The 24,040-nt window shown below is 40.8% G+C and overlaps 1 long non-coding RNA gene across 2 annotated transcripts; it reads right to left on the minus strand.

Annotated features, from left to right (window-relative positions):
• Positions 1-4,966: 4,966 nt before the first annotated feature.
• LOC110512280 lies at positions 4,967-23,718 on the minus strand. Of its 2 annotated transcripts, XR_005042240.1 has the most exons (10): positions 23,581-23,718; positions 18,773-18,823; positions 16,957-17,013; positions 16,730-16,849; positions 16,378-16,452; positions 15,982-16,077; positions 14,930-15,061; positions 12,499-12,540; positions 6,766-6,849; positions 4,967-6,166 (listed from the first exon to the last, which is right to left on the minus strand). It is a non-coding gene; the product is annotated as an uncharacterized LOC110512280 (long non-coding RNA). The 2 variants fall into 2 exon arrangements; XR_005042239.1 differs by lacking the exon at positions 23,581-23,718 and having other exon boundaries at positions 4,968-6,166; positions 18,773-19,354.
• Between the last annotated feature and the right edge of the window lie 322 nt (positions 23,719-24,040).

Consider the following 24,040-nt stretch of genomic DNA (forward strand, 5'->3'; position numbering starts at 1 on the left):
CATCACAGAGGAAGAAGGTGAGACGTGACATCACAGAGGAAGACGTTGAGACATGTGACATCACAGAGGAAGAAGTTGAGACATGTGACATCACAGAGGAAGAAGTTGAGACGTGTGACATCACAGAGGAAGAAGTTGAGACATGTGACATCACAGAGGAAGAAGGTGAGACAGCATCTGCCTCCCAAAATGGAACCCTTTGCCCTGACCAGAGGAAAACATAGTATAGTGCACTATGTCAGAAATAGGGTGCTATTTGGGATTGAGATATTGTCCCAAAAAGACGTTTCAGACTTGTATTTTTAGTAGGAGACCAATTCTTCTATCATCACATCGCCATGACAATGAACAGAAACAGACAGGAAATCACTAAGAGACTGGCCTACCAGGGAATAGGTTTCTACTTAAACAGTCATCTCTGACACTCAGATATAAAATCACGTGCATTTGTCCACAAGTGATTACTTGCATAGTTAACATGGCTAGTTGTTAATAATCAGTTTGATGTGTAGGATTTTATAAAGTGATATCTACTTCCCTCTTGTGGTCGAAAAAGGTAATTGCAGTCAACGGGAAGCACCACCAGAGTGGGTGAACTGGGCAAAGACTAAGCAAGGAGTTGCTGAGACCACCGCAGTCACACGACTAAACGCATCAGGCTGCTTTATAATACTGTCCAGGTGGTTACTGAAAACTGAGGAGCAGAACATGTTAGTTAGAGTTGGAAAACTGAATGAAAGTGTTATTCCATCTGTGAGGTGAAACTGAAGCACAGCTGGGTCATGCAGCAAGACGATGATCCAAAACACACAATCAAGTTTTAATGAAAATGGCTAAAGAAGCGACACATTTTAAGTTTTGGAATGGCCTCGTCAAAGTCCGGACATAATCCCAGACGTTGTGGCGGGACTTGAAACGAGCAGTTCGTGCCTGAAAACCAACAGACGTCACTGAGTCACAGCAGTTCTGCATGGAAGAGAGGGCCAACGTTCATCCACAGTGATGTGAGAGACGGATCAACAACGACAGGAAGTGTTTGGTTGGAGTCGTTGCAGATCAAGGTGGAACAACCAGTTACTGACAGTAAGGGGACAAATACTTTCTTCACACAGGGGAATTAGGTGTTGGATAACTTTGTTAATTAAATAAATACAATAAGTATGTTATTGTTGTGTTATTTGTTCACTCAGGTTCCCTTTATCTAATATTAGGTTTTGGTTGAAGATCTGATAAAGTTCAGTATTAAAAATATGCAAAAGAAGAGAAAATCAGAAAGGGGGAAATACTTTTTCTCTGCTCTGCTTTCTTTCTATCAGACAGTGAACTGTTGTAGTGAAATATGTCCTTTACAATCTGCAGGTCTTCTGTGGGTTTTCTTTCTATCAGACAGTGAACTGTTGTAGTGAAGTGAAGCAGAAGTAATTAGAAAAGCCCAAAGAGATTAGGAAGAGAGGAGGAAGAGAAGATGTAGAGAGGAGGGAAGAGAGGAGGTAGAGAGGAGGGAAGAGAGGAGGAAGAGAGGAGGAAGAGAGGAGGTAGAGAGGAGGGAAGAGAGGAGGAAGAGAGGAGGAAGAGAGGTGGTAGAGAGGAGGGAAGAGGAGGTAGAGAGGAGGGAAGAGAGGAGGAAGAGAGGAGGAAGAGAGGAGGGAAGAGAGGAGGAAGAGAGGAGGTAGAGAGGAGGAAGAGAGGAGGAAGAGAGGAGGGAAGAGAGGAGGAAGAGAGGCGGTAGAGAGGAGGGAGAGGAGGAAGAGAGGAGGAAGAGAGGAGGTAGAGAGGAGGGAAGAGAGGAGGAAGAGAGGCAGTAGAGAGGAGGAAAGAGAGGAGGAAGAGAGGAGGAAGAGAGGAGGTAGAGAGGAGGGAAGAGGAGGTAGAGAGGAGGGAAGAGAGGAGGAAGAGAGGAGGAAGAGAGGAGGGAAGAGAGGAGGAAGAGAGGAGGTAGAGAGGAGGAAGAGAGGAGGAAGAGAGGAGGAAGAGAGGAGGTAGAGAGGAGGAAGAGAGCAGAAAGAGAGGAGAAGAGAGGAGGAAGAGAGGAGGAAGAGAGGAGGAAGAGAGGAGGTAGAGAGGAGGAAGAGAGGAGGAAGAGAGGAGGAAGAGAGGCGGTAGAGAGGAGGAAGAGAGGAGGAAGAGAGGAGGAAGAGAGGAGGAAGAGAGGAGGAATAGAGGAGGGAATAGAGGAGGAAGAGAGGAGGAAGAGAGGAGAGAATAGAGGAGAGAATAGAGGAGGAAGAGAGGTGGAAGAGAGGAAGAATAGAGGAGGAAGAGAGGAGAGAATAGAGGATAGAATAGAGGAGGGAATAGAGGAGGATGAGAGGTGGAAGAGAGGAGGGAATAGAGGAGGGAATAGACAAGGACGAGAGGAGGAAGAGCGCACCAGGTGGTGCTAAAGGCTAGGTAAGCAGTGGGAAGGCATGTAAGGTCGGAGACTGGACTCTTTTACTTTCTTTGCTTTGGTTCCGTCCAGACCCCCTTTTCCCCACTTTACCTGTGTTGATAAAGAATAAATTCCCCTGCAAACTGTATTATGTTTCTCTGCCTCTGTCGTCCTTCCACCTACGATCACATACTGTTTCACTCCACGGGGAGTTGAGATGTAGTAACATACTGTTTCACTCCACGGGGAGTTGAGATGTAGTAACATACTGTTTCACTCCACGGGGAGTAGAGATGTAGTTACATACTGTTTCACTCCAGGGGGAGTTGAGATGTAGTAACATACTGTTTCACTCCAGGGGGAGTTGAGATGTAGTAACATACTGTTTCACTCCACGGGGAGTAGAGATGTAGTTACATACTGTTTCACTCCAGGGGGAGTTGAGATGTAATAACATACTGTTTCACTCCACAGGGAGTAGAGATGTAGTTACATACTGTTTCACTCCAGGGGGAGTTGAGATGTAGTAACATACTGTTTCACTCCAGGGGGAGTTGAGATGTAGTTACATACTGTTTCACTCCACAGGGAGTTGAGATGTAGTAACATACTGTTTCCCTCCACAGGGAGTTGAGATGTAATAACATACTGTTTCACTCCACAGGGAGTTGAGATGTAGTTACATACTGTTTCACTCCACGGGGAGTTGAGATGTAGTAACATACTGTTTCACTCCACAGGGAGTTGAGATGTAGTAACATACTGTTTCACTCCACAGGGAGTTGAGATGTAGTAACATACTGTTTCACTCCACGGGGAGTTGAGATGTAGTAACATACTGTTTCACTCCACAGGGAGTAGAGATGTAGTAACATACTGTTTCACTCCACAGGGAGTTGAGATGTAGTTACATACTGTTTCACTCCACGGGGAGTTGAGATGTAGCAGGGAGTCGTGTTTCACTCCTCCAAGAGCTGTACGTAAAGGACACCATTTTGTGTTGTTGTTTTGGTTCTGTACTCCATCACTTTGGATTTTAAAGGATACAAACTGTGAGGTCAAACTGTGAGGTTAAACTGTGAGGTTAAACTGTGAGGTCAAAGTGCAGCCTGTCAGCTTTCATTTGAGTGTCTTGTCGTCTATATCGGGTGAACTGTTAAGAAATTACAGCACTTTTTTTGTACAAATTCACTCATAGGTGTAGTCGTCAAAAGTGTAGTGTTTGGTCCCATATTCATAGCACATAATGATCACATCAAGCTTGTGACTGCTGTTTGTTTTGGTTGTGTTTCAGATATTAGTGCCTCTGTAAGTTTCTCACTCATCCTTACTCACGATTCATTCAGGATTATTCATTAAAACAGACTTCATTTACAATAACAGTGACTCCAAAACGACATCATTTATTGTGTCACTGTCCCAATACCTTCAGAGTTCACTGTAGCAGACGGGGGTCATCGCAGTGTCTCCAGTGCTGCTTGCATGGACGTTTAGTCTCTAGATGTTTGGTTTCTGACGACACGTTACCGTGGAAATACAATCTAGCAATTTAGCTGTGTACAATAAGACATGATTTCCAACGTAAACAACAAAGCTCATCTCAGAAAGCTGATTTTACAAGCCATATTGAAGACAGAAGACAGAGGATATTGTCAGTGTGGGGTTGGAGCAGAGCTTCCTGATTACGTTGGTCTGCTTCCCAAACGGCACCCTATTCCCTATGTAGTGCACTATTTGTGACCAGAGCCCTTATGGGGTAGTAGAGAAGAGGATGCCGTTTGGGACTGTCGTGGAAATTTCCTCTATTTACCAAATCATGGGAGCAAACCACAACACAAGTCAGAGTTAGTTATCAAAGTCCATCTTTTAATTATATGAGCTCTATCACAATCCTGTGACTCTCAGGCAATTCAGTGTCTAACCATGAATTCTCTGAGAGCCCCTTCCACATTTCAAATGAGGTCCTTTTATAGTAAAGACACACACACAGGATAAGACAGCATCGGCATAATTCATCGTTCAGCTTTGTCTCCTTTCTCAAACCCCAGAACCATAAACCAACCCTCCATATCAACAGGCATATATCAAATTGTCATTTAGATACAACCAACTCTAAATACAACCAATCCTATCTTGACAAGATCACAGAGACACACTGACTGGCACACAGACATTGTGGAGCCAAGAGATATGTTTACACATGATGATACTTTGACCATGCAACTTAGTCTTGACATAGAACAGATACTGCAAACCCTGCCACAGTACTATACAAAAATAACATTCTTGATGAGAAGTAATTTACACACATTTGATGAATATAAAACGTCTTACATATGTTACCAACAAATTCTGATTCTTCCACGACAGTGCGTCTAGAGCAGAACGTCCCTATTACAGTGCTTCATGTCTCACTCTAAAGGTCACACTATGGTCACACTAAGGTCACACTAACGTCACACTAAGAGCACACTAAGGTCACACTAAGGACACACTAAGGTCACACTAAGGACACACTAACGTCACACTAAGAGCACACTAAGGTCACACCAAGAACACACTAAGGACACACTAAGGACACACTAAGAACACACTAAGAACACACTAAGGACACACTAAGAACACACTAAGGACACACTAAGGTCACACTAAGGACACACTAAGGTCACACTAAGGACACACTAAGGTCACACTAAGGTCACACTAAGGTCACTTCTTACTCTTCTAGCCTGAATTTAAAAGGTTTTAAAAAAAGGCATGACTTTCGTTCTTAGTTAAAAGCTTGATACGTTACTAATCTAAGTTGAGTTAAAATCATGACGTTTTGATACATTACTAATCTAAGTTGAGTTAAAATCATGATGTTTTGATACATTACTAATCTAAGTTGAGTTAAAATCATGTTTTGATACGTTACTAATCTAAGTTGAGTTAAAATCATGATGTTTTGATACGTTACTAATCTAAGTTGAGTTAAAATCATGTTTTGATACGTTACTAATCTAAGTTGAGTTAAAATCATGATGTTTTGATACGTTACTAATCTAAGTTGAGTTAAAATCATGATGTTTTGATACGTTACTAATCTAAGTTGAGTTAAAATCATGTTTTGATACGTTACTAATCTAAGTTGAGTTAAAATCATGACGTTTTGATACATTACTAATCTAAGTTGAGTTAAAATCATGATGTTTTGATACGTTACTAATCTAAGTTGAGTTAAAATCATGATGTTTTGATACGTTATAATGGACTGCATCAGAATGACCAGAAAAAGCTATGGACAGACTAAACTTTATTATGATTTAAAAAATAATGTTATACACAAATGAGATAAACGAAGCGTCATGTTTATAACGGTGACCAGTGAGTTGTGATATTAGCGCCTCTAAGTTTCTCACTCATCCTTACTCACGATTCATTCAGGATTATTCATTAAAACATATTTGATTTACAATAACAGTGACTCCCAAAATGACATCATTTGTAACTGTGAGCAGTGAGTTGTGCCTTGTCGTTCCCGAACGCTCATCTTCTTTATCTGGTTGCACCTCGTCTCACGTTGTTCAAGCACCTTCTACTCCTCGCCGCTTGCCAGGATGCCCAAAAAACCTGAAACCCTGACCTCATCCCTGGTTATGGGTAGAAGGTCGTCGGTTCAACTCCCTCCGCATGGCGAATTGCCTGGAATTGCGGTGTGAAACGATATCCATCGTCTATAGTCTCAGGGACGTCAGTAGACTGCACCTTCTTGACCTGACGAATCATCACGCCGGATAACACTTGCCCAATACACTGTGGGAAGGATATTACAAAACTACATTACCCATAAGGCAGTATGGCTGGAATTCAATCAAACATGGGAGGGACGGGTAAATCAGAGATAAACAGCAGAAAATGACAAAAGGAGTTAAACTGAGTTTGGTTGAATATTTGTTAAGGTTTTCTTCCGTCAAAGGAGAGGAGGACCAAAATGCAGCGTGGTTATTTTTGATTCATCTTTAATAAAAGATAAACCCGAACGATACAAAACAAGAAACCTAAAGTGAAAACCTAAACAGTCTTATCTGGTGCAAACAGAACACTGAGACAGGAACAATCACCCACCAAACACTCAAAGAATATGGCTGCCTAAATATGGTTCCCAATCAGAGACAACGATAAACACCTGCCTCTGATTGAGAACCACTTCAGGCAGCCATAGACTTTTCTAGACAACCCCACTATACCACAATCCCAATACCTACAAAAACCCCAAGACAAAACACACCACATAATAAACCCATGTCACACCCTGGCCTGACCAAATTAATAAAGAAAACACAAAATACTAAGACCAGGGCGTGACAGTTATGTATAATGTATTAGCACAATTATCACATATTATTCCTTACAGCATACAAACCGAATCCAAGGAAGAATCCAAGTACGGTCTTAAAAGCTGAGTTGAAGTTCTCCAAGATGAGAGGACCACAGGGCTGAGAGGAGAGACACATACATTGATATTGGTCCATTAGATATTGATCTTTACATTCATTGGTCCATTAGATATTGATATTTAAATTCATTGGTCCATTAGATATTGATCTTTACATTCATTGGTCCATTAGATATTGATATTGACATTCATTGGTCCATTAGATATTGATCTTTACATTCATTGGTCCATTAGATGTTGATATTTACATTCATTGGTCCATTAGATATTGATCTTTACATTCATTGGTCCATTAGATATTGATCTTTACATTCATTGGTCCATTAGATATTGATCTTTACATTCATTGGTCCATTAGATATTGATATTTACATTCATTGGTCCATTAGATATTGATCTTTACATTCATTGGTCCATTAGATATTGATATTTACATTCATTGGTCCATTAGATATTGATCTTTACATTCATTGGTCCATTAGATATTGATATTTACATTCATTGGTCCATTAGATATTGATCTTTACATTCATTGGTCCATTAGATGTTGATATTTACATTCATTGGTCCATTAGATATTGATCTTTACATTCATTGGTCCATTAGATATTGATATTTACATTCATTGGTCCATTAGATATTGATCTTTACATTCATTGGTCCATTAGATGTTGATATTTACATTCATTGGTCCATTAGATATTGATCTTTACATTCATTGGTCCATTAGATATTGATCTTTACATTCATTGGTCCATTAGCTATTGATATTTACATTCATTGGTCCATTAGATATTGATCTTTACATTCATTGGTCCATTAGATATTGATCTTTACATTCATTGGTCCATTAGATATTGATCTTTACATTCATTGGTCCATTAGATGTTGATATTTACATTCATTGGTCCATTAGATATACAGTAAAAGGAGGACTCTAGTCTAGAAAGATATCACTTTGTTTTGGTATAGACATAGCCACATTGCTTCCACCATTTAAAAGTAGTCAACTGGGTGGGGATTTCTATGCTTTCATCAAATTGTGCTGCCTGTGGTTTGTAAAACAAAGACTAAGGTAATATCCAGGAGCCAAGACCAAGATGTATACCAGGACATTGGTCCCAATGGGTCTATGGGCCCCATAGACTAAAGACCCAGTATGAGTTGAGACCATGACAAGTTGGTTCTTTATGTGGTCTTGAGTGGTTGCAAGACCAAGATCAATCGATCAAGAGTTCATGGGCCCTCTCTTCAATTGTAAGAAACTCAAGTAGAGTAAACTTGTGTACAGTACAGTAGGGTACAGTACAGTACAGTACAGTACAGTAGACTAGGGTACAGTAGAGTAGAGCTCAGTACAGTAGAGTAGGGTACAGTAGGGTACAGTACAGTACAGTACAGTACAGTACAGTACAGTACAGTACAGTACAGTAGACTAGGGTACAGTAGAGTAGGGTACAGTAGGGTACAGTACAGTACAGTACAGTACAGTAGACTAGGGTACAGTAGAGTAGAGTACAGTATAGTAGAGTAGAGCTCAGTACAGTAGAGTAGGGTACAGTAGGGTACAGTACAGTACAGTACAGTAGACTAGGGTACAGTAGAGTAGGGTACAGTAGGGTACAGTACAGTACAGTACAGTACAGTACAGTAGACTAGGGTACAGTAGAGTAGAGTACAGTATAGTAGAGTAGAGCTCAGTACAGTAGAGTAGGGTACAGTAGGGTACAGTAGGGTACAGTACAGTACAGTACAGTACAGTAGACTAGGGTACAGTAGAGTAGGGTACAGTAGGGTACAGTACAGTACAGTACAGTACAGTAGACTAGGGTACAGTAGAGTAGAGTACAGTATAGTAGAGTAGAGCTCAGTACAGTAGAGTACGGTACAGTAGGGTACAGTAGGGTACAGTAGGGTACAGTACAGTACAGTACAGTACAGTAGACTAGGGTACAGTAGAGTAGGGTACAGTAGAGTAGGGTACAGTACAGTAGACTAGGGTACAGTAGAGTACAGTATAGTAGAGTAGAGCTCAGTACAGTAGAGTACGGTACAGTAGGGTACAGTAGGGTACAGTACAGTACAGTACAGTACAGTAGACTAGGGTACAGTGGAGTAGGGTACAGTAGGGTACAGTACAGTACAGTACAGTACAGTAGACTAGGGTACAGTAGAGTAGATTACAGTATAGTAGAGTAGAGCTCAGTACAGTAGAGTAGGGTACAGTACAGTAGAGTACAGTACAGTGCAGTAGACTAGGGTACAGTAGAGTAGGGTACAGTAGAGTAGAGTACAGTAGAGTAGAGTAGAGTAGAGTAGAGCACAGAAGAGTACAGTGGAGTAGAGTACAGTAGAGCAGAGTACAGTACAGTAGAGTACAGTAGAGTACAGTGGAGTACAGTAGGGTACAGTAGAGTACAGTATAGTATAGTACAGTAGAGTAGAGTAGAGTACAGTAGAGTATAGTACAGTAGAGTGCAGTAGAGTACAGTAGAGTAGAGTAGAGTAGAGTACAGTAGAGTAGAGTAGAGCACAGAAGAGTACAGTGGAGTAGAGTACAGTAGAGCAGAGTACAGTACAGTAGAGTACAGTAGAGTACAGTGGAGTACAGTAGGGTACAGTAGAGTACAGTAGAGTAGAGTATAGTACAGTAGAGTAGAGTACAGTAGAGTACAGTAGAGTACAGTAGAGTATAGTACAGTAGAGTGCAGTAGAGTACAGTAGAGTAGAGTAGAGTAGAGTACAGTAGAGTAGAGTACAGTATAGTAGAGTAGAGTGCAGTAGAGTAGAGTAGAGTACAGTAGAGTATAGTACAGTAGAGTAGAGTGCAGTAGAGTAGAGTAGAGTAGAGTACAGTAAAGTACAGTACAGTACAGTACAATAGGGTACAGTAGAGTACAGTACAGTACAGTAGGGTACAGTAGAGTAGGGTACAGTAGAGTAGGGTAGGGTAGGGTAGGGTACAGTAGAGTAGGGTACAGTAGAGTAGGGTTCAGTAGAGTAGGGTTCAGTAGAGTAGGGTACAGTAGAGTAAGGTAGGGTGGTGTAGGGTTCAGTAGAGTAGGGTACAGTAGAGTATTGTTCAGTAGAGTAGGGTTCAGTAGAGTAGGGTTCAGTAGAGTAGAGTTCAGTAGAGTAGGGTTCAGTAGAGTAGGGTTCAGTAGAGTAGGGTTCAGTAGAGTAGGGTACAGTAGAGTAAGGTAGGGTGGTGTAGGGTTCAGTAGAGTAGGGTACAGTAGAGTATTGTACAGTAGAGTAGGGTTCAGTAGGGTAGGGTTCAGTAGAGTAGAGTTCAGTAGAGTAGGGTTCACTAGAGTAGGGTTCACTAGAGTAGGGTAGGGTGGTGTAGGGTTCATCAGAGTAGGGTTCAGTAGAGTAGGGTAGGGTGGTGTAGGGTTCAGTAGAGTAGGGTAGGGTGGTGTAGGGTTCAGTAGGGTAGGGTGGTGTAGGGTTCAGTACAGTAGGGTACAGTAAAGTAGGGTTCAGTAGGGTAGGGTACAGTAGCGTAGGGTACAGTAGGGTAGGGTACAGTAGAGTAGGGTACAGTAGAGTAGGGTTCAGTAGAGTAGGGTTCAGTAGAGTAGGGTAGGGTGGTGTAGGGTTCAGTAGAGTAGGGTTCAGTAGAGTAGGGTTCAGTAGAGTAGGGTAAGGTGGTGTAGGGTTCAGTAGAGTAGGGTAGGGTGGTGTATGGTTCAGTACAGTAGGGTACAGTAGAGTAGGGTTCGGTAGGGTAGGGTACAGTAGAGTAGGGTACAGTAGAGTAGGGTTCAGTACAGTAGGGTTCAGTACAGTAGGGTACAGTGGAGAATGATTCCTCTAAATGTAGCGTGTTTTAGAAGTAATATACAGTGCATTCGGAAAGTATTCAAAGAAAAAATGATTCAATTGTTATTTTGTCTCATCAATCTACACACATTACCCCATAACGACAACGCAAAAAAAAACGTTTTTAGAAATGTTAGCAAATTTATATACAAAAATAACCCCCGAAATATCACTTTTACATAAATATTCAGACCCTTTACTGAAGACTTTATTGAAGAACCTTTGGCAGCGATTACAGCCTCGAGTCTTCTTGGGTAAGACTTGGTACACCTGTATTTGGGGAGTTCCTCTCATTCTTCTCTGAAGATCCTCTCAAGCTCTGTTAGGTTGGATGGAGAGCGTTGCTGCACAGCTATTTTCAGGTTTCTCCAGAGATGTTCAATCGGGTTCAATTCCAATCTCTGGCTGGGCTACTCAAGGACATTCAGAGACTTGTCCCAAAGCCACTCCTGCGTTGTCTTGACTGTGTGCTGAGGGCCATTGTCCTGTTGGAAGGTGAACCTTCTCCCCAGTATGAGGTCCTGAGCACTCTGGAGAAGGTTTTCATCAAGGATCTCGCCGTGCTTTGCTCCGTTCATCTTTCCCTCGATCCTGACTAGTCTCTCAGACTCTATCTCTGAAAAACATCCCCACAGCATGATGCTATCATCATCATGCTTCACCGTAGGGATGGTGTCAGTTTTCATCAAGATGTGACACTTGGCATTCAGGCCAAAGAGTTTAATCTTGGTTTCATCAGACCAGAGAATCTTGTTTCTCATGGTCTGAGAATCCTATAACTTCCAGGAGGACAACCATCTCTGCAGCACTCCTCCAAGCCGGCTATCATGTGCCTTTTACTGAGCAGTGGCTTCCGTCTGGCCACTGTACCATAATGGCCTGATTGGTAGAGTGCTGCAGAGATGGTTGTCCTCCTGGAAGTTCCTCCCATCTCCACAGAGGAACTCTGGAGCTCTGTCACCTCCCTGACCAAGGCCCTTCTCCCCAAGTTGCTCAGTAATGCCGGCCGTTGCTAGGAAGAGTCTTGGTGATTCCAAACTTCTTCCATTTAAGAATGATGGTGGCCACTGTGTTCTTGGGGGCTTCAATGCTGCAGAAATATTTTGCTACCCCTCCCCAGATATGTGCCTCGACACAATCCTGTCTCGGAGCTCTACGGACAATTCCTTTGACATCATGGCTTGGTTTTTGCTCTGACATGCACTGTCAACTGTGGGACCTTAAATAGACAGGTGTATGCCTTTCCAAATCATAACCAATCAGTTGAAATTACCACAGGTGGACTCCAATCAAGTTGAAGAAACATCTCAAGGATGATCAATGGGCTCCTGAGTGGTGCAGCGGTCTAAGGCACTGCATCTCAGTGCTAGAAGTGTCACTACAGACCCTGGTTCGATTCCAGGCTGTATCACAACCGGCTGTGATTGGGAGCCCATAGGGCGGGCGGTGCACAATTGGCCCAACGTCGTACTGGTTTGAGTTTGGCCGTGGTAGGCTGTCATTGTAAATAAGAATTTGTTCTTAAACTGACTTGCCTTGTTAAAAAAAGGTCAAATAAAAAAAATGGAAACAGGATGCACCTGAGCTCAATATCGAGTCTCATAGCGAAGGATCTGAATGCTTATGTAAATAAGGTATTTCTGTTGGTTTTATTTTTAATACATTTGCCAAAATTTCTACAAACCTGTTTTCACTTTGTCATTATGGGGTATTGTGTGTAGATTAACGAGTAAATTGTTATTTTTTATTTAAATCCATTTTAAATTAAGGCTTTAATGTAACATCACGTGGAAAAGGGGAAAGGTTCTGAATACTCCCGAATGTGTTGCATAGTGTTGTTTTGGCTGACAATAAGAAGCATTACCTCTCTGTAGATCCACATCATTTCAGATTTGTCAGATCTTCCCTGAAGTAACAATGAACGCAAGAAAAAAAAGTTTCAAAATAACATTATGGGATTCAAATGTCTTTGACCTACAGTACCACTCAATAGTGTGGACACACCACCTCATTCAAGGGTTTCTCTTTAGTTGGACTATTTTCTACATTATAGAATAATAGTGAAGACGTCACAACTATGAAATAATACATATGGAATCATGTAGTAACCAAAAAAAGTGTTAAACAAATCCAAATATATTTGAGAGATTCTTTAAAGTAGACACCCTTTGCCTTGATGACAGCTTTGCACACTCTTGGCATTCCCTTGACCAACTTCATGAGGTAGTCACCTGGGAATACATTTCAATTAACAGGTGTGCCTTGATAAAAGATCATTTGTGGAATTTCTTTCCTTCTTAATGCTTTTGAGCCAATCAGTCGTGTTGTGACTAGGTAGTGGTGGTATAGAGAAGATAGCCCTATTTGGTAAAAGACCAAGTCCATATTATGTTTAAGAACAGCTCAAATAAGCAAAGAGAAACGACAGCCCATCAATAGTTTAAGACATGAAGGTCAGTCAACCCGGAAAATGTCAAGACATTTCTTCATGTGCAGACGCAAAAACCATCAAGAGCTATGATGAAACTGGCTCTCATGAGGACCGCCACAGGAAAAGAAGACCCAGAGTTACCTCTGCTGCAGAGGATAAGTTCAGTAGAGTTACCAGCTTCAGAAACTGCAGCCCAAATAAATGCTTCACAATGTTCTAGTAACAGACACATATCAACTGTTCAGAGGAGACTGTGTGAATCAGGTCTTCATGGTCGAATTGCTGCAAAGAAACCACTACTAAAGGACACCAATAATAAGAAGAGATTTGTTTGGGCCAAGAAACACGAGCAATGGACATTAGACTGGTGGAAATCTGTCCTTTGGTCTGATGAGTTTTTTGGTTCCAACTGCTGTGTCTGTGAGACGCAGAGTAGGTGAATGGATTATATCTGCATGTGTAGTTCCCACCGTGAAGCATGGAGGAGGTGGTGTGATGGTTTGGGGGTGCTTTGCTGGTGATACTGTTGGTGATTTATTTAGAACTCATAGCACACTTCACCAGCACGGCTACCACAACATTCTGCAGCGATACGCCATCCCATCTGGTTTCCGCTTGTTATTCAACAGGACAATGACCCAAAACACCTCCAGGCTGTCTAAGGGATATTTAACCAAGAAGGAGAGTGATAGAGTGCGGCATCAGATGACCTGACCTCCACTATCACCCGACCTCAACCCAATTGAGATGGTTTGGGATGAGTTTGTGTTAGGAATTTTATGAAGAATGACTAAACAATATCTACATTTAAATAGAACTATAACTAATTAAACTCTACCCTGTTTTACAATATCTGATGAATAATGGTAGGTCCTAAGAAAGAGGTTATGTAGCATGGATAAGGGGTCAATGGAAATGATAACCATTGTGGAAGGATGTATTGTGTATGTCTAAAGTAAGCAAAGAAGATCATTAACCTATGCTTGAACCGACTCAACTATAACTCTGTGGCGATCAAATAAGACAACGAGAGCCTCTCCAGGTTTTCCGTATCTGGAACTGTCTGCTAAGTAGTGATAAACTATGGTGAGACTTCAGGAGTTAATCCAGATATAGTGTGTGTCATGTGTGTGCGCTAGAAAGTTGGAATGAACTTTTGAACCTGCTTTTTCCTGGTCCGGAGGAGGAGATTCATTTTATAACCTATGACGTCATATTTGATATATAAACTGTTGTACAGGGTTCTATGAGCAGCGCGCTCCGAGAATAAATACTATTGGCTAATTTTGATAGACTGGTCTCTGTCTATTTCATGCAAATAAGGATCTTACAAATTCTTAGAAACAGACAGAATGATTTTAATTGAATTGGTTAATGAACACATATAGGAATTGTTAAATTCCTTTGACAGTTGGACAGCAGAGTGAAGGACAACCAGCCAACAAGTGCTCAGCATATGTGGGAACTCCTTCAAGACTTTTGGAAAAGCATTCCAAGTGAAGCTGGTTGAGAGAATGCCAAGAGTGTGTAAAGCTGTCATCAAGGCAAAGGGTGGCTGCTTTGAAGAATCTAAAATCTATTTAGATTTATTGAACACTTTTTTTGGTTACTACATGATTCCATATGTGTTATTTCATAGTTTGTATGTCTTCACAATGTAGAAAATAGTAAAAAATAAAGAAAAACTCTTGAATTAGTAGGTGTGTCCAAACTTTTGACTTGTCCTGTAAATTGTTTTTATTATATGTAGCATTCCTCGTAATTGAATTAGTTGGTTGCCGGGAGTTATTCCTGCTCAAATCACAGTTAGGATTGAAATCTCCTAGCACCATTTAAAACAGCTGACGTATGTTTTTTTACTTACCCAGTTGCCGCCATCTTTAGTCATTTGAACCTCCATACATTGGGACGGGTCTGACTTGAAACTAGAACATTGACAGGTCTCTGGAATATTGCTATCCCAGTCTCTGTAACTCATTATTCCACAACACTAATCCTGCAACAGCAAACACAGTTGTCAGTGAACACGAGGTGAGAAACAATGAACACAAGGTGAGAAACAGTGAACACAAGGTTAGAAACAGTGAACACAAGGTTAGAAACAGTGAACACAAGATGAACACAAGGTTAGAAACAGTGAACACAAGGTTAGAAACAGTGAACACAAGGTTAGAAACAGTGAACACAAGGTTAGAAACAGTGAACACAAGATGAACACAAGGTTAGAGACAGTGAACCCAAGGTTAGAAACAGTGAACACAAGATGAACACGAGGTTAGAAACAGTGAACACAAGATTAGAAACAGTGAACACAAGGTTAGAAACAGTGAACACAAGATGAACACGAGGTTAGAAACAGTGAACACAAGATTATAAACAGTGAACACAAGATGAACACAAGGTGAGAAACAGTGAGAAATGTATATTGCTAGTCTTACAAATTGATCATGACAGATTAAGACTTCTTTATGAATTGTGTTGCAAAATTCTGGTAATTTTTTTTAAAATTCACAGGTTTTCCAGAAATCCTGTCTGGAAGATTCCCAGATTACCAAGGGAATGTAACAGTATAACTTTAATCCGTCCCCTCGCCCCTACCCAGGTGCGAACCAGGGACCCTCTGCACACAGACAACAGTCACCCACGAAGCATCGTTACCCATCGCTCCACAAAAGCCACGGCCCTTGCAGAGCCGCGGTGAACCACTACTTCAAAGTCTCAGAGCGAGTGACGTCACCGATTGAAACGCAATTTAGCGCGCACCACCGCTAAATAAGCTAGCCGTTTCACATCCGTTACACATGGAATCCAGAATCCTGCATCCAGGATTTATGGAAAACTTGGGAATTTAGGACATTTTGCAACCTATTTATGAATATGAATAATTGTGGAACGATATGTAGACTTCCACAGTACTTGTACTTGTAGAGCCATGATAGTTTGTCGCTGCTCTGCATCAGCCATCATTTCTGATGTAATTGCAGGGAGGTTTTCTTGAATCAGTTGCATGGCCTTAAATAACGAGGGGGGGAAAAAAAAAATACACATTTTGAGAGGATTCATCAATTTAAGATGCTTTTATATTTAATTTAAAAAGTGTCAATCAAGCCACAAAGTAAATGTACAAAATATAAACTGTGAAATAATAATAAATAATAACAATAGCTTGTGTCTAGAGAACTTTAAAACCCTTCTGTATAACAGCTTAGTTTAAGATAAACTGTGTTGGTGATGTATCGGCATAAAATCAATGCATTTTTTTTTAAATAATAATAATGCAATAGACTTTTAAATATCGAAAGAAAAGTTTACCTCAGGCATTGAACGAGCCACTTTAAATCCCAAAATAAGAAAAAGGATTGATCCAAAGCCTATTATTCCAAGGAACTGAAAACAAAATACAAATTTTCGGGCAAAAACAAACAATTAGTAAATCATACACAATCACACAGTTTTGTTTAATACATTTCTTTAAAATGTTATTATATATATATTTATATTTTTTTGCCACATTGAATTAAAAAAATGTTACCATGCAACCATATCATTGTCTCTTGCAGGAAAAGTTTTATTTTGTATTGTATAAACACTATGGTCAATAAAGGCTAATAATGTGATGTTTTAAAACGGTTTTGTATTGAGTCAATGAGATCCAAGTATTCACCAATCTCAGTATCACAATGTTCTCTTGGTATGCACCATATGCTCCAAGTAAAGAGAGCAGCACAGAAACAACTGCAGTCGATATAATCCATGTCAAGCCAATCGACTCTCCTTGGTCATGCTGGAAAACAGGATCACAAGCATTGTCATTGGGGGGGGGGGGGGGGGAGAGTGAGACTTAAATTGTACAGTTGTTGTTTGTGTTGTTAATTAGTTGGATAATTTCACCTCTGTATTATGTGGTGCTGCGATCATTCCCAAAACCAATAGGACACACCCTGCAATCTGAAACACCATGAAAACCATGTCATTCCCAAAACCAATAGGACACACACCCTGCAATCTAAAACACCATGAAAACCATGTCATTCCCAAAACCAATAGGACACACCCTGCAATCTAAAACACCATGAAAACCATGTCATTCCCAAAACCAATAGGACACACCCTGCAATCTAAAACACCATGAAAACCATGTCATTCCCAAAACCAATAGGACACACCCTGCAATCTAAAACACCATGAAAACCATGTCATTCCCAAAACCAATAGGACACACCCTGCAATCTAAAACACCATGAAAACCATGTCATTCCCAAAACCAATAGGACACACACCCTGCAATCTAAAACACCATGAAAACCATGTCATTCCCAAAACCAATAGGACACACCCTGCAATCTAAAACACCATGAAAACCATGTCATTCCCAAAACCAATAGGACACACCCTGCAATCTGAAACACCATGAAAACCATGTCATTCCCAAAACCAATAGGACACACCCTGCAATCTGAAACACCATGAAAACCATGTCATTCCCAAAACCAATAGGACACACCCTGCAATCTGAAACACCATGAAAACCATGTCATTCCCAAAACCAATAGGACACACACCCTGCAATCTAAAACACCATGAAAACCATGTCATTCCCAAAACCAATAGGACACACCCTGCAATCTGAAACACCATGAAAACCATGTCATTCCCAAAACCAATAGGACACACCCTGCAATCTAAAACACCATGAAAACCATGTCATTCCCAAAACCAATAGGACACACCCTGCAATCTGAAACACCATGAAAACCATGTCATTCCCAAAACCAATAGGACACACCCTGCAATCTGAAACACCATGAAAACCATGTCATTCCCAAAACCAATAGGACACACCCTGCAATCTGAAACACCATGAAAACCATGTCATTCCCAAAACCAATAGGACACACCCTGCAATCTAAAACACCATGAAAACCATGTCATTCCCAAAACCAATAGGACACACCCTGCAATCTGAAACACCATGAAAACCATGTCATTCCCAAAACCAATAGGACACACCCTGCAATCTGAAACACCATGAAAACCATGTCATTCCCAAAACCAATAGGACACACCCTGCAATCTGAAACACCATGAAAACCATGTCATTCCCAAAACCAATAGGACACACCCTGCAATCTGAAACACCATGAAAACAGTGTCATTCCCAAAACCAATAGGACACACCCTGCAATCTGAAACACCATGAAAACCATGTCATTCCCAAAACCAATAGGACACACCCTGCAATCTAAAACACCATGAAAACCATGTCATTCCCAAAACCAATAGGACACACCCTGCAATCTGAAACACCATGAAAACCATGTCATTCCCAAAACCAATAGGACACACCCTGCAATCTGAAACACCATGAAAACCATGTCATTCCCAAAACCAATAGGACACACCCTGCAATCTAAAACACCATGAAAACCATGTCATTCCCAAAACCAATAGGACACACCCTGCAATCTGAAACACCATGAAAACCGGGTCACAATTTATAATGCAATATATTAATACATCAAGAAAAGTTAGAAACATACACAATGAAAGTATTCAAACAACAGAACTACTTTATAATAACTAAAAATAAATAAAAAACAAAGAGGTTAAAAGACACACAGGCAGAAAAATCTATGAATAAACCAACAACAGGTACAGTTAATGAACAATAAAATGGACGAGGTTATCTCATCTTAATATTGCTTACCCCTAACAACATGTTGAATCCAAAGAACAGCTGTTTCAGACATCTGTTGACCTGTGCCATTGTGAACAGAATCAAAGAGCAAAACAAGCTGTTAAAAAATGATGTTGGGCACACAGAGTGTCTACTTGCTTGCTTATCTAGACCCTTATTCTCAAGTCAGACTGTTTCAACGGCACGCACTGCTTTAATTATACCACTGCTTGTGGGGAGGGCGGTCTTTCATCTGCGTATCTACGGTAAATTACGTTAAAACAGGCAGGGTTTCTGACAGGAACGTCCTGTCACCGTCGTTTACATGATGTTTAGCAGAGCAGGACCGGATTTGGTCAAGATGGTTGTCGATGGGGAAAGTGACAAACTCGTCGTCCCTTGTTGGTACGTTTTCTCTAAATCTAAATCGTAAAAACATTTAGCTATCTTCAAGACAGTTTATTCAGTAGCTGAATAGATCTTCACTACATGACCATGAAAGTGACAAACTGACACATATCCATATTTGTGATAAATAACTTTATGTCAAAGGAAGTGCTGTACTGCACTGAATGGTTCTCCGCAGCTAGCTTGGCAGCCATGACATGCTAAGCTAAAATGATCAGGCGTTTCTAAGGGAACCAGCTCTCTTATAAAGGGGGACGGAAACACTAGGATTTAGAACGCCTGATAACCGGAACTGTAAATCGCCGTATTGGCATTGTTGCGTCAGTGGCAGGGGAGAGCATTGTGGAACTCCCCAAAATGGCTGAATTTACAGAGTAGCTCCAAGTCTGAGAATGAGTTTATTCCAGAGACAGAAATAATTGTTAGTTAGGGAGCCAATAAACCAACTGAAACCTCAAATCATGTTTGAGCCGAGCGTTGCCCCAGATCAGAGTTTGTTCTCTTAGCAGTAACAACACAGACGTCTGAAACACCTCAGCTAGAGGGTCCGCCTAGGCAAACACAAACTGGTGTGAGTGGGGATGCTGCCAGGTAATGGCTAGAGTATGAGTGTGTGTGTTGTAGAGAGATTGTCGCGATTCAGCACAAAATCCCAGCGGATGGTGGCTGTATTGCTGTACATCCAGTCAACGGTTCCTGTCAGTCTGTCTGGTGATGTATTTATTGGACGTGTCAATAATCTTTATGAAGGACTTCCTGGCCGAAGCGGTTACTCGACCAGTCAGCAGCCGATATGCCAGCTAAATAATTGGTGAAATGTTGCTTGATTATAAATTGTTTAAAGTTAATATCAGTAGTGGGTAGGTGTTCAATATATTGTAATGAAACAGGCAGGGAGCAGGTCTCGAACCCTCGACCTTCTAGCCCGAAGTCCAGCGCGCTATCGACAGTGCCCCAAAAGCATGCTCGAACGGCAGGGTCGATATCCGCGTTTATAAACCCAGGGTCGTTACACTATAAAAGTATCCTATAACGCTGTTTATTATCAGCGCTGTTTGGCACGTTGGTAACACATTTACCATTAGATTAGACGACAGGAGTTTGAATCGCAGACAGCATCATGATTCATGAAATCTCATTCTAACCAATGATGGGGCATGCTCCTTATATATACATTGTGATTTAGTTTCGGTATCAGACTAACTTTTCTTATGATTTTGTTTGACGAGCAAAGTTTATCGCCAGTTCACCCTATCTGCCTGCACAAGGGAGAATTGGACGAGCTGCACGGCGGCTCATCCCTGCGTGTGCTGTTTCTTCCAGAATGCGCGCATACACAGACGAAAAGGCACTGTATACAATTCATTTCGTAACTCGAGCCCAAGACATTGACCTAATGTCCGCGCCTTATGTAAAACATTGTATTAGTTAGCTTGTCCACTATAACAACAGGTTCAAACGTAACCAGATTAACTTGCTTTGAAGACAATACCACTTTCAGTGCGCACTATCCCGGTGTCCCTGTCGTTAGAGTATTGACTTCAACATGCGTTGGCTGCCATTATTGGAAAGGAATGGTAACTACACTCGGCAACTAGTTGGCAGAGTCAACGTAGACTTTAATAATATACCATTTAGCAGACACCTTTATCCAAAGCTAACCGGGTTATATGGTAGTGGAAACAGATCATAGAAACAGGATAACAATGTTGATATCATGGATGGTCAGTCCTTGTCTATGAATTTGAGATTGGTTACATTTCTCCAGCCCCAATCCCTCAGCTTTTTACCGAAAGAGGAGCAGGGGGACACTGTGTTGTTGTTTCTACTGCCGATTGCCACTTTAAGAAGTTAAGATGCAGATTAAATACACACACCAACATATGTCACAGATGCTATATAAAAATCCCATCACTCAGACAGTTAGTGAATACACAGTATCCAGCACAGCACAGCAGTAGGTAGCACATCCATTAAAACAGTAGGACAAGGTAACACATCCATTAAAAAAGTAGGACAAGGTAACACATCCATTACAACAGTAGGACAAGGTGACACATCCATTATAACAGTAGGACTGGGACAAGGTAACACCTCCATTAAAACAGTAGGACAAGGTAACACATCCATTAAAACAGTAGGACAAGGTAACACATCCATTATAACATTAGGACAAGGTAACACATCCATTATAACAGTAGGGCAAGGTAACACATCCATTATAACAGTAGGGGAAGGTAACACATCCATTATAACAGTAGGACCGGGACAAGGTAACACATCCATTAAAACAGTAGTACTGGGACAAGGTAACACATCCATTATAACAGTAGGAAGAGGTAGCACATCCATTAAAACAGTAGGACAAGGTAACACATCCATTAAAACAGTAGGACTGGGACAAGGTAACACATCCATTATAACAGTAGGACAAGGTAACACATCCATTATAACAGTAGGACAGGGTAGCACATCCATTATAACAGTAGGACAAGGTAACACATCCATTATAACAGTAGGACAAGGTAACACATCCATTATAACAGTAGGACTGGGACAAGGTAACACATCCATTATAACAGTAGGACAAGGTAACACATCCATTAAAAATAGGGACTGGGACAAGGTAACACACCCATTATAACAGTAGGACAAGGTAACACATCCATTATAACAGTAGGACAAGGTAACACATCCATTATAAATAGGGACTGGGACAAGGTAACACACCCATTATAACAGTAGGGCAAGGTAACACATCCATTATAACAGTAGGACAAGGTAACACATCCATTATAACAGTAGGACAAGGAAACACATCCATTATAACAGAAGGACAAGGTAACATGTCCATTAAAACAGTAGGACAAGGTAACACATCCATTATAACAGTAGGACAAGGTAACACATCCATTATAACAGTAGGACAAGGTAACACATCCATTATAACAGTAGGACAAGGTAGCACATCCATTATAAATAGGGACTGGGACAAGGTAACACACCCATTATAACAGTAGGGCAAGGTAACACATCCATTATAACAGTAGGACAAGGTAACACATCCATTATAACAGTAGGACAAGGAAACACATCCATTATAACAGAAGGACAAGGTAACATATCCATTATAACAGTAGGACAAGGTGACACATCCATTATAACAGTAGGACAAGGTAACACATCCATTATAACAGTAGGACTGGGACAAGGTAACACATCCATTATAACAGTAGGACAAGGTAGCACATCTATTAAAACAGTAAGACTGGGACAAGGTAACACATCCATTATAACAGTAGGACAAGGTAACACATCCATTATAACAGTAGGACTGGGACAAGAAACACATCCATTATAACAGTAGGACTGGGACAAGGTAGCACATCCATTATAACAGTAAGACTGGGACAAGGTAACACATCCATTATAACAGTAGGACTGGGACAAGGTAACACATCCATTATAACAGTAGGACTGGGACAAGTAACACATCCATTATAACAGTAGGACAAGGTAACACATCCATTATAACAGTAGGACTGGTACAAGGTAGCACATCCATTAAAACAGTAGGACAAGGTAACACATCCATTATAACAGTAGGACTTGGACAAGGTAACACATCCATTATAACAGTAGGACTGGGACAAGTAACACATTCATTATAACAGTAGGACAAGGTAACACATCCATTATAACAGTAGGACAAGGTAACACATCCATTATAACAGTAGGACAAGGAAACACATCCATTATAACAGAAGGACAAGGTAGCACATCCATTAAAACAGTAGGACAAGGTAACACATCCATTATAACAGTAGGACTTGGACAAGGTAACACATCCATTATAACAGTAGGACTGGGACAAGTAACACATTCATTATAACAGTAGGACAAGGTAACACATCCATTATAACAGTAGGACAAGGTAACACATCCATTATAACAGTAGGACAAGGAAACACATCCATTATAACAGAAGGACAAGGTAACATATCCATTAAAACAGTAGGACAAGGTAACACAACCATTATAACAGTAGGACAAGGTGACACATCCATTATAACAGTAGGACAAGGTAACACATCCATTATAACAGTAGGACTGGGACAAGAAACACATCCATTATAATTCACACACTACACAATACAGGGACATTTATTTTTCGGCAAACATTAGTTATGTCAATTTCAGTCTAGCTAAATGAGGTGGATCTAACAAAACACTACAAAACCAAATCTGCAACAAAATGTATTTCAGTACTTGACTATTTGAGGTGGAAGCTACGCAACGGTAACTCACGTTACCTAATATGGGTACACGTATAAACTGTGTTGCAATTTTAGTTGCAGTTGAGTTGCTTTGCTAACGTTATTTGCTGAGGGGTGTTACACAAAACACTTCAGACGCAATTAACTTATTACCTTCATCTAGAGTTGTAACAAAGTTGTCCAGTGTCTAACGCTAGCCTCGTCAACAACAGTCATGACCGGTTAACGGTACCTCTCTTCGATTCACTCTCCGCGCAAAATCTCAATCAGACAATCTGCTGGTTCCTGCCAGTGACGCATTGGCGTCAGTCGTTTCTATGGCAATGTAAAATGGCGCAAATAAACCTTGTCGAAGATCAAAATACTAAATATAAATACGTTTTTATGTTAAATGCACATTTTTGTTGTACTAGTGGATTGAATATATATCTTTGCTTAGATTTCCTTCCCAAAGTGTTTCCATTTCCCTGTGTATCTTCTTATATGGACTCTCTTTGAGGTTATGTTCATCCAATCACATTGTTCAATCATAACTGCCAGTTTCCACTTACTACATTGGCCATAGCAACATAGCACTTCTCTGGAAATTATTCTGACACAATTACAACGAGCA

The sequence above is a fragment of the Oncorhynchus mykiss genome, unplaced genomic scaffold (genome assembly GCF_013265735.2).
Source record: "Oncorhynchus mykiss isolate Arlee unplaced genomic scaffold, USDA_OmykA_1.1 un_scaffold_287, whole genome shotgun sequence".
In the NCBI taxonomy this organism is placed as follows: domain Eukaryota; kingdom Metazoa; phylum Chordata; class Actinopteri; order Salmoniformes; family Salmonidae; genus Oncorhynchus; species Oncorhynchus mykiss.